We start from the raw sequence: 10,642 nt of genomic DNA, 5'->3' as shown, positions 1-10,642 counted from the left end.
AGGAACACAGATGGAGCAAACTTTGGGAAGGGCCTTTTGGATTAAAATGGACAGACTATCACACGGGCAGTTCCATTTCTGGGCGTTTGCCCAAAGAAATAATTAAGATTGGCCACCGATATTTAGTCGTACACTATTAATCACTATCTGTAATATTGAAGAATGGGAAACAAGTTCAAGTCTAACAATGGGGCTTGGCTAAATATTTCATGCTGCATCCATGAAACGGAGCTATGCGCCAACATGAAACATACTAACAGGGATCAAACAAGGTGTACCCTTTTGTGTTGTCTCTTTTCGTCTTGTATAGTATTTTCAGGTTTCATCTGTGTGGTAGCATGTGTGAGGAGTTTCTTTCTTTTGATTACTGAGTCCTATTGAATTGGACGTACGTTTGTTCTCCCATCAGTTTTTGGACATTTGGGTTCTCTCCAAGTTTGGGCCATTATGGGGCTGCTATAAACATTTCTTCCTAACACTTTGTATGGGCCTACATTCCCATTTCTCTTGTGTAGGTCCCTTGGAGTGGGACTAGTGGGGCATATGATAGGTGGATGTTGAACTTTTCAGAAAGTGCTTGACCATTTCCCCAAGTGGCTACACCATTCTGCCTTCCCACCAGCAATGCACGAAGGCTCCACTTTCTCGACCTCTTTTCCAACATTTCACAGGTTTAGTCTTCTAGATTATATTGATTCATGTTTCCAGTAAAACATGACGGAAGGAAGATGTTGACCACGGATCGAGCCCAAACGGGAACTTACAAAAGAGTACATAGAATGTCACCATGCACATAGACACAACTGGAAGTCTCTACTAAGTTAGTAAGAGACATTTTTCACTGGGTTAGCGTTGTTCTGGCTATCTGTATTGTGAAGAATCACATCTGTACAGAAAAGCACACGAAATCGAAGTGTACTGCTCAGTGAATTGGCACGGGGCAAATAACCCCGTCGGCACCACCTGGTGGAGGATAGATAACGGAATCACTTCCTTACTTGTCTTTACAGGGCTTTCCTTCAGCATGGGCCCCCAAAAGTGTTGCTTCAATTCTGCCTGTTTTTCAAAACAGGGATCCTGCAGTAGGCGTTCCTCTGTGCCCGGCTTCTTTCACTCAACACTGTATTTGTGACCTTGGATTGTGACTTGTTAAATGAGGTCTGGCTGTTCAAGCTTTTTAGGTACTTCTGGCATGAGCGTGATTTTTTTTTTTTTAATAAAAACTATACAAAAGGCTTCATTAAGCTTGTAAAGCAATGGAGGATTAATTAATTCTGGTACATAAGTACTCTGTAATAACTCGTATTTGCACCTCACTGTCCTCCCTGGAAGGAACCCCACACACGCTCGGGGATATTAGAGTATCTTCTGTGGGACTGTCCAGAAACTTAGCATTTGCCAGAACCCTCAGCCGTTGCAAACATCCCCAAGACCACAACAGCACCCGCAAGCAGAAGTTGACAGAGGGCTTACTGCTTGGAAGGTCTGTAGGTTCAGAGCCACACAGGGCCTCCAGAAAAGTCACCCCTGCCCACCCCAACCCCTCAGAGTCCAATTTGCAAATCAAATTGAAGACCTATACCTTATGTGTGCACTGGGTCTGAGACTAGAAGAAATTCCCTCATAATTCACATTCCTTTTCTATTCTATTGTATTTTTTGAGAGAGTAGGGTAGGGGCGGAGAGACAGAGGGAGAGAGACGGAGAATCCCAAGCAGGTTCCTCACTGTCAGCGCAGAAGTCCACATGGGGCTTGAACCCATGAACTGTGAGATCATGACCTGAGCCAAAGTCGCACGCTTAACCGACTGAGCCACCCAGGCGCCTCAATAATTCACATTCCTAGACTACTATTTCATTTCTAAATGCAAACTCTGATAGTATAAATGGAAGCATAAAGATCAAATGTAAGCTAAAAATGCCATCATCATATGTACTTAATGACAGTATTGAGTATCCAGTCATTTTTAGAAATTAAAAGAATCTTGAGGCGCCAGGGTGGCTCAGTCGGTTAAGCGTCTGACTCTTGAGCTCAGGTCCCGATCTCACGGCTTGTGAGTTCAAGCCCCACGTCAGGCTCCGTGCTGACAGCTCGGAGCCTGGAGCCTGCTTCACATTCTGTGTCTCCCTCTCTCTCTGCCCCTTCCCCGCCTGCACTCTGTCTCCCTCTCTCTCTCTCAAAAATAAATATTAAAGGGGCGCCTGGGTGGCGCAGTCGGTTAAGCGTCCGACTTCAGCCAGGTCACGATCTCGCGGTCCGTGAGTTCGAGCCCCGCGTCAGGCTCCGGGCTGACGGCTCGGAGCCTGGAGCCTGTTTCCGATTCTGTGTCTCCCTCTCTCTCTGCCCCTCCCCCGTTCATGCTCTGTCTCTCTCTGTCCCAAAAATAAAAAAATATAAAACGTTGAAAAAATAAATAAATATTAAAAAAATTAAAAAAAAAAAATAAGAAACTGTACCCAGCGCTGATGGCCTGTAGAATCAGAACTTCCTAACTGAAACCCTAGAGTCTCTGAAACCTATGCCGTGTGGTAGAGAGGAACGTGACAACATTCTTGCTCTCAGATCAATGTTATCAAGCTCCATGACCTAATGGGAAAAGTGGAGAAATTGACACGTTTGTCTTTGGGTCCAGAGGAGAGCCACGTCCAGCCATTTTTCTGGAGGTACCAGCCACAGGGACTTGATACCCCTTCACCAACAGGCAGCTGGCATCCTCTCTCCTAACGGGCCACGCCCAACCCACAGTGTGATGAGACCAAGGGGACTCTGAAGGATGCTGTTGCGATAGTCTGGATCTCATCCCATCAAAGCCCCTGGCTCGCTTACTTACCGTTTACAAACCTACACATGCACTTACCTGACATTCTAAAACCCTTCAAGAAAATTGTGTTAGAATGAGGCCCATTGTGACACGGGAGCTGAGTGGAAAGTATAGCCATTTTGTCTACCATTTGCTAAAAGGAAGGCACACCCAAGAGAAGCATAAAAGCAATGCTGTCCTCGTTAGCAATCACTCCCCTCTCTCCTCCCCCGGCCCCTGGTCCTCCATGTTTACAGATGCGCCTCTTCTGGATATCTCCTATAAACAGAGTCCTCCAATATGTGGCCTTTAGGTCTGGCTGCTTCCACTCAGCATAATGTGCTAGGGGTTCATCCACAGATGTATCAGGACTCCATTCCTTTTCATGGCCTGGTAGTATTCCACTGTATAGACATACCAGTTTGTTTAGCAGGTGATGGACAGTTGGGTTCTTCTCCCTTCTGGGCTACTATGAATGATGCTACTGTGAACATTAACGTGTGAGTCTCTGCGTGGATGTGTCTTCATTTGTCTTTGGCAGGAGGGGAATTGCTGGGTCACAAGGTAACTCTATGTCTAACACGTCGAGGGACCACCAAATTGTTTTCTTAAGTGGTGGCACCATTTGATAATCCCACCAGCAATGTAGAAGGGCTCGAATTTCTCCCCCTTCTCGTAACCTTTGTTACTGCGTGTCTGTTTGGGTTTTGATTATTGTGTATATGGAAGCACAATGTATGCTCAGTGTAAAGGAACCTTGGCGACAAGGGGCACTTTGAAAGTGAGCCTAATTGTAGTTTTCTGGCCTCGTGAAGTTTAAGACACGACTATTCTTACCAGTCTCTGGCTCGTAACCTGAATATGATTTCTATCCCTTGCATTTAACAGAGCTTCATGAACTCTGAAATGCTTTCCCCAAGATGGGAAACCTTCTGGTGGAGTGTTCAAGCAGGTGCTAGCTTCCCGTGTGCAACGTACACCTTATACTTGCCTGAGTTCTGATATGTCTTTGGTTCAGATTAGAAAGTCTCCCTTTTTTAAATTTTTTATTTGAGAGAGAGAGGGCACAAGTCGGCAAGGGGCAGAGAGAGAGAGAGAGAGAGAATCCCAGGAGGGGCAGAGAGAGAGAGAGAGAGAGAGAGAGAGAGAGAGAAAGAGACAGAGAGAGAGAGAGAGAGAGAGAGAGAGAGAGAGAGAGAGAGAGAGAGAAAGCAGGGCTTCTTACCTGAAGCAGGGCTTGTGCTTACCTGGTGTGGGACTCCAACTCATGAACCGTGGGATCATGACCTGAGCTGGAGTCAGATGCTTCGCGACTGAGCCACCCAGCCACCCAGCAAGTCTTCATTTCCAAGGGTAGAACGGATGGCATATGGCTGCCTTTCCCCGGAGATAGGCAGGTTATTTATTTTCACCAGCCAAGGAGACTAAATTTGAGGGCTACACATGTTGGCTAATTGGAGAATATAAAAGAAAAGAGGAAGTAGATTGTGCGGGCCCATGTAGAGAAGCGGCCTCAGGAGAGGTGGGCCTGTGGATGTGTGAGACAGACTTGAACTGGGGCGACAAAACGCCAATAAAATAAATAACAATAACCTCAAAAATCCCCGTGAGGTTGTCTCACGATGCCATTACATTACAACCGTGTCACAATACAGAGGCTGCAGAATGAAGAGAGCCCTGAAGAGTTCTAAGTGGGATTACGTGGCCCGAGGGAAAGGGTCTGCCCCTTCCACCTTCCTTAGTCTTCACCACTGAGTGACACTGATGTGGTGCCACTCGAATCCGTGTCAGAAGAGTCCAGGACCGGGCATCAAAATGTGAAAGCAACGAACAGCCAATTAACCACGGACAGTGAGCGAAACAAACACTCGTGTGGCCAAGGAGTCAAAACACAATACAAGAGGGACTGAGAAAATACAACACAGACTCGGAAAATGAAACGTGGAATTACCCCGTGATCCAGCAATCCCACCTCTTGCTCTCTACCCAACGGAAGAGACCGCAGATACCTGCACCCCCACGTTCATGTAGTGCCCTTCATGCTAAACCCAAATGTCTGTCCACGGACACATGGATAGAAAACATGTGGTCTTGACACACCATGGGACATTTATCAGCCTTGAAGAGGAGGGAAGTTCTGACACTTGTTCCAACATGGATGAACCGTGAAGACCTTACGCTGAAACAAGCCAGTCCCCAAGAGACAAATACCGTGATTCCACTTATATGCAGTCCCTAGAGTGGGCACCTTCACAGACACAGAGAGTAGGACAGCGGTTGCCAGGGGCTGGGGAAGAAAGGAATGGGGCAGTTAGTGTTTAACAGGGACAAGGCTTCAGTTTGGGAAGCCGAAGACGTCCTGGAGATGGGACAGTGGTGTTGACCTAACATTTTAAACGTCCATTGGACTGTACACTTAACGCATGGTAAGATGATCAAGATTATGTCCTATTTCACCACAGTAAGACACACACAACAAAGAAGGCCGAACCTCCACTGTCCAGTGACGCAGTCTCCGATGCAACGGAAGTCTGGGGAGGACAACGGCTAGCTACTGGGTCAGACGCGCAGAGCACAGGCTGTTCCTCTATCCAGCACAGCGTCCTCGCTTGTCCATGGCCGGCCCCTCGGCAGGGCAGACAGGAACACTCAGCCACCGAGCGGGCAGACAGGAGCACTCAGCCACCGAGCGGGCAGACAGGAGCACTCAGCCACCGAGCGTGACTGGAGCTCAGTCTGAAGGCCCTCTCCTCTCCTCAGCCTTAAACTGTGAGCGCATTCCGTCACCCATTGTCCGCGCCTTCCAAGTTCTCGGTTGCTAGGTCCCGGACTCCAAGGCAACATCCGTCTTGTAACTGATCACCGCACCTCTTTGGTTTCTTTTCTGAATCATGTATTCTCTTTGCATATCATCTTTTGGTTTGGTTTTGTTTTAGTTTTAGTTTTCTTTTTTGGCGGGGGAGGGCGGGTAATGTTTACTAATGGACCATCAAAGTCCACTTTTAAGATGTATCTGATTCAGACCTGTCTCCTACTCATTTGCTCTCTTGTCCCCCAGAAATGGTATCTAACCCACACCATCAGGAAGTAATGACAATTTTTTTTTAAAGCTATGGCAACACCAGGGCACCTGGGTGTCTCTGTTGGTTGAGTGTCTGACTTCGGCTCAGGACATGATCTCGCCATTCACGAGTTCAAGCCCTGCATCGGGCTCTGTGCCGACAGCTCAGAGCCTGGAGCCTGCTTCTGATTCTGTGTCTCCCTCTCTCTCTGCCCCTTCCCTGCTTGTGCTGTGTCTCTCTCTCAAAAATAAATAAGCATTAAAAGAAAAATTTCAATTAAAAAAAAAGCTATGGCAACATATATGTGTAGGTGTTAGTAGAAGTGGTACCCACAAGGGCAAGATTCAGTTGTGAAAGACCATGGACATTTGACATATTAGGAAAGATACCCTTAATTCATGGGAAAGGACCTCCTCCTAGTTGAGGCTTGGATTACAGGCTTGTTGACACATAGTCCACGTGGGTAAAATAGCATGGAGTATGTACAATAATTCCTCATTTGTGAGAAATTGACCGAAGATTGGGAATAGCTTCAAATGGGGCTTCTGTAGACAGGAGGCTACCAAAAAATCACATAATGTCAGCTAGCCAGCACTCAGGGTACTAGATTTTATATAGAAGCCAAAATTCCACCAGAATCGCTTAGTGTTTCTGTAAGGAATTTATCCCAAGCAAACAAGGAGAGATATGTAGACGTAAGTGACACACACACCCAATGACCTTTATAACCAAGGTTACAACTGGGAACAAATAGGAAAAATCCCATTCTGAGAATACGGTTAATGAACTATTGAGTACCTTTACAGTGGGCTATCACACAGCAATTAAACCCGATGTTAACAGATAACTAGAGGAAAATTCCCAACACTGCTAAGTAAAAAGATTATTTTATCATTAACAATTTTTTTGATGTTTTTATTTACTTTTGAGAGACAGAAAGCACGGGCTGGGGAGGGGCAGAGAGGCAGGGAGACAGCAGCCGAAGCGGGCTGTGCACTGACAGCAGAGAGCCCGATGCGGGGCCTGAACCCGGGAGCTGTGAGATCAAGACCTGAGCCAAAGTCGGATGCTTAACCGACTGAGCCACTTGAGGTCACCCAATGTGGGACTTGAACGCTTGAGCTGGGAGATCATGACCTGAGCTGAAGTGAGCCACCCAGGCACCCTAAGTAAAGACTTCAACAACATGATTAGTAGACTCCTGTTTCTCGGGAGAAAAAAACAAGGACAGGAGAGAGAGGAGAAGGGAAGACCTGTGAATATATTACGTCTCATGTATCTTCACGGGCACTGGATGCGGAAGAACGCTGTGGGCGCGGAATGGGATAGAGCGTGCTATGGGCCTAGTAGACTTTCATGTCTCCTGGGAAAGTCCCAGAGCTGTCGCCAGGGGTGGCTGGCATGCCAGAGAGATGTCAATAGGAAAGGTGGGGCCACAGGGATGGCAGGAATGGATGTGGGGACAGTAGGCGTGTGCCCGGAGACCTATAATCGAATGCCGGCTGGTGGGGACAAACGTCCTACTGGTGGGGAGAAAACGCCAAATATGTACTTGGCACAGAATATTAAGCATATATTGTTAGCTACGGATGTGGACGCGTACGTGCGTATGTGGGTTTTTTGTGGCTGTTGTGTATTTTCCATCTTACCCAAAGCTTATTTGGATAATCTACACAAAATTGAATTTGAAGACCGCGGCCTTATACGGAGACAGACAGACTTAGGTTTTCCCCCCACCTCTGGGGACGGGAGCCCCCTAGACCAAACACTCACAGTGCTCCATTACCACCAGTGGTGGCCATCCTTATCACTGGGTCTCTCAAGATATGCTGACATTTTGACTGATTAAAAATATTAGAACAGGGGCGCCTGGGTGGCTCAGTCGGTGAAGCGGCCGACTTCGGCTCAGGTCATGATCTCGCGGTCCGTGAGTTCGAGCCCCGCGTCGGGCTCTGTGCTGACAGCTCGGAGCCTGGAGCCTGTTTCAGATTCTGTGTCTCCCTCTCTCTGACCCTCCCCTGTTCATGCTCTGTCTCTCCCTGTCTCAAAAATAAATAAAACATTAAAAAAAAATTAAAAAAAAATTAAATTGGGGGCACCTGGGTGGCTTGGTCAGTTCAGCATCTGACTCTAGATTTGGGCTCAGGTTATGGTCCCACGGTTCCCGAATTCGAGCCCCACGTCGGGCTCTGCTCTGCGCAGACAGCGCGGAGCCTGCTTGGGATTCTGTCCCTCTCCCTCTCTCTCTGCCTGTCCCCTGCTTGCTTGCTCTCAAAAATAAAATAAATAAATCAATATATTAACTTTTTAAACACAGGGTGGAAGCAATCCAAGTTCAAGTACATTTGGAAACCCTGAGTGAATCTGAAAACGAGTCTTTATTGCAGGCTTCCTTGGAAACTTCACTACACTCCAAGAATCTCTTCGAGAGAAATACATAGCAGAGACACCCAGGCTCACTGGATAGTTTTCCTCTTGGCTTTTCTCTGGAGACTATCCTGCGTGCCTTTCAGTACTTAGATCCCAGGGGCTGTTCCTGTTTGGAACCTTCAAAAATTGGCACACCCCATCGGCTCCTCCCTGCTGACCTTGCGTTCTATGTCCTTTCTGGTCTCAGGCTTGACAGTAATAAAATCAAGGCACTCGCTTCCTGTGACCCATGCAACATCCCTCTATCTCCGGACACCGACGCAGAAGAGGCTGAAGGGAGGACCTGGGAGGGTAAAGGTAGAGGCAGCAAGATTGAGACGGTAATGCGACGAACTCGGTCCTTGTTTCCCTCTGTGCGTTAAGTCAGCAGCACGTGCTCCATGGCCCGACCTCAAGTGCCTGGCACACAGGTGTTCCATACACGGCACCCAGGAGGAGGGAAAAAAAAAGGAAATCTCACGCTGCTCGGTGATCCATACTGTGTAACCGGTTTTATTTCTTCGCCCATTCAATACCTGTGTATAAATTAAGCGCCTGCTCATACCGGGCACCAAGCAGAGAAGCACAGACATACACAAAACCCTGCCTTGTGCTCTGAGGGCTGAGGGTTTAGTGAGCTACGACTGACAGCCCTGAATACACCTCCACGTGGTCCTCGCCGGGACGGATCACGCCATCTAGTAGGCCTCGTCTTTGAATCTGATGACCTGGTTTATCTGGCACAGCCCCATGCTTTCGTGAAATTTGCCAAAGACATCGTCATCACGTTCTGTTAGGTGTACCATGTCATTCCTCTCCGCCTGCCTGTGTCAGGAGGTGCCGGAATGACCACAAGCCTCTGGGGGACCTGGAGGAGACGAGGAGAGGGTGCACTATCCAGCTTGGGTTGACTGGGATGTTTATGTGGGTCACCGGGACTCAAGATGTAGCACACACGAACGATAAACACACCGTGCATTGCTTTCCTTCTCTTAACGGGAAGTGCACAACCCAGGCTCTCAGAATGTCTGTGCTTGTAGGTACAGACCTGCAGCAGTCCCGGCAGACAGGTCTGAAAATGGAGCGAGTGTCTGGTGTCCCCATATCCCAGGCTGTCTCAGGGTACCCAACACAGCTCATCCCGTACAAGTCTGACGGGCCCGCACCAAAGACCAAGCCGTCACCAATGTGGTTCACCAGCCCGAGCACACAAGTTCTCAGGGACGCAACCCTGCACGCTGTCAGCAGCGGGTCATGGAACATGGCACACAGATTGCAGAACGGCCCAGCCTGGCACCACAGCAGCACTCTCGGGCTGCATTTGAACTGCCCCCAGTTAGTAATCTCTTGACCATTCCAGAACTCAAATGAGACACGCTGAAGTCACCTGGCAGAAGCCAGAAATAAAAACAAAATGTGTGGTATTCATCCACTGAAAAAAAAATCTGACTTGTGAGTTTTTCATTCTCAGTAAATATCCACTCTAATTTTGAATAATTTTTACTTATGAAATTTGTTTCTTTAATGTTTATTTTTGCGATAGAGCAGGGGATAGGCAGAGCGGGGAGGGGGGGTAGACAGAGGGTCTGAAGCAGGCTCTGAGATGTCAGCGCGGTGCCCCACGCGGGCCTCAAACTCATGAACTGCAAGATGGTGACCTGAGCCAAAGTCGGACGCTTAACCGACCGAGCCACCCAGGCGCCCGTTGAATAATTTTTATTAAAGAGACTCTCCCCGCTCCCATCCAGCCTTGACACCTCGCAAACCTGCTGCAGACCAGAACCCTTTCTCATCCTCCCATGCAACAGAAATCCCCGTCTCCTGCGCGGCTCTGGCAGATCGTTCAGGGAAGGCCTGTCCCTCCAAGACCAGAGAGAATGATGCACACACAAGAGTAGACGCCTCCGCAGCACTTTTGTCCAGGCCTAGTGTGGCCTCTAAGCACATGAACAACATGTGCTTGCTTGAGCTCCCCAGGCCTTCTCCAGTGACACAGGACGAAACTCGGAGAGCCCGGGTACCTTGGTCACGGCCATACGACTAGGGAGCGGCAGGCAGAGGTGGCCTCGCCCTGGGGACGTGGCTTCTGGGTCCAGGACGCTTGAGCGCTACCCCATCATAGCAGACGCCGGCGTGGGAGATGCAGCTCATCAGTGGCCCGAATTCTTCACACCTGGTGTCCACACTCTGCCACGTGATGACACGGCTCCCCCCACCGAAGAGGTGGGGCACATCCCACCACCTCTCTGAGTTCAGCTGTGGGGCTTGCTTTGGCAACGGAAGGTTAGCGGTGTGATATAATCAGGTATGTGGAAAAACACCTTTGTGCCCAGGTCGGTTCTCTCGTGCATCCGCCACGGACTTCCCCAGG

The sequence above is a fragment of the Neofelis nebulosa genome (assembly GCF_028018385.1).
Source record: "Neofelis nebulosa isolate mNeoNeb1 chromosome Y unlocalized genomic scaffold, mNeoNeb1.pri SUPER_Y_unloc_1, whole genome shotgun sequence".
Classification (NCBI taxonomy): Eukaryota; Metazoa; Chordata; class Mammalia; order Carnivora; family Felidae; genus Neofelis; species Neofelis nebulosa.
This window is presented reverse-complemented; position numbering follows the sequence as displayed.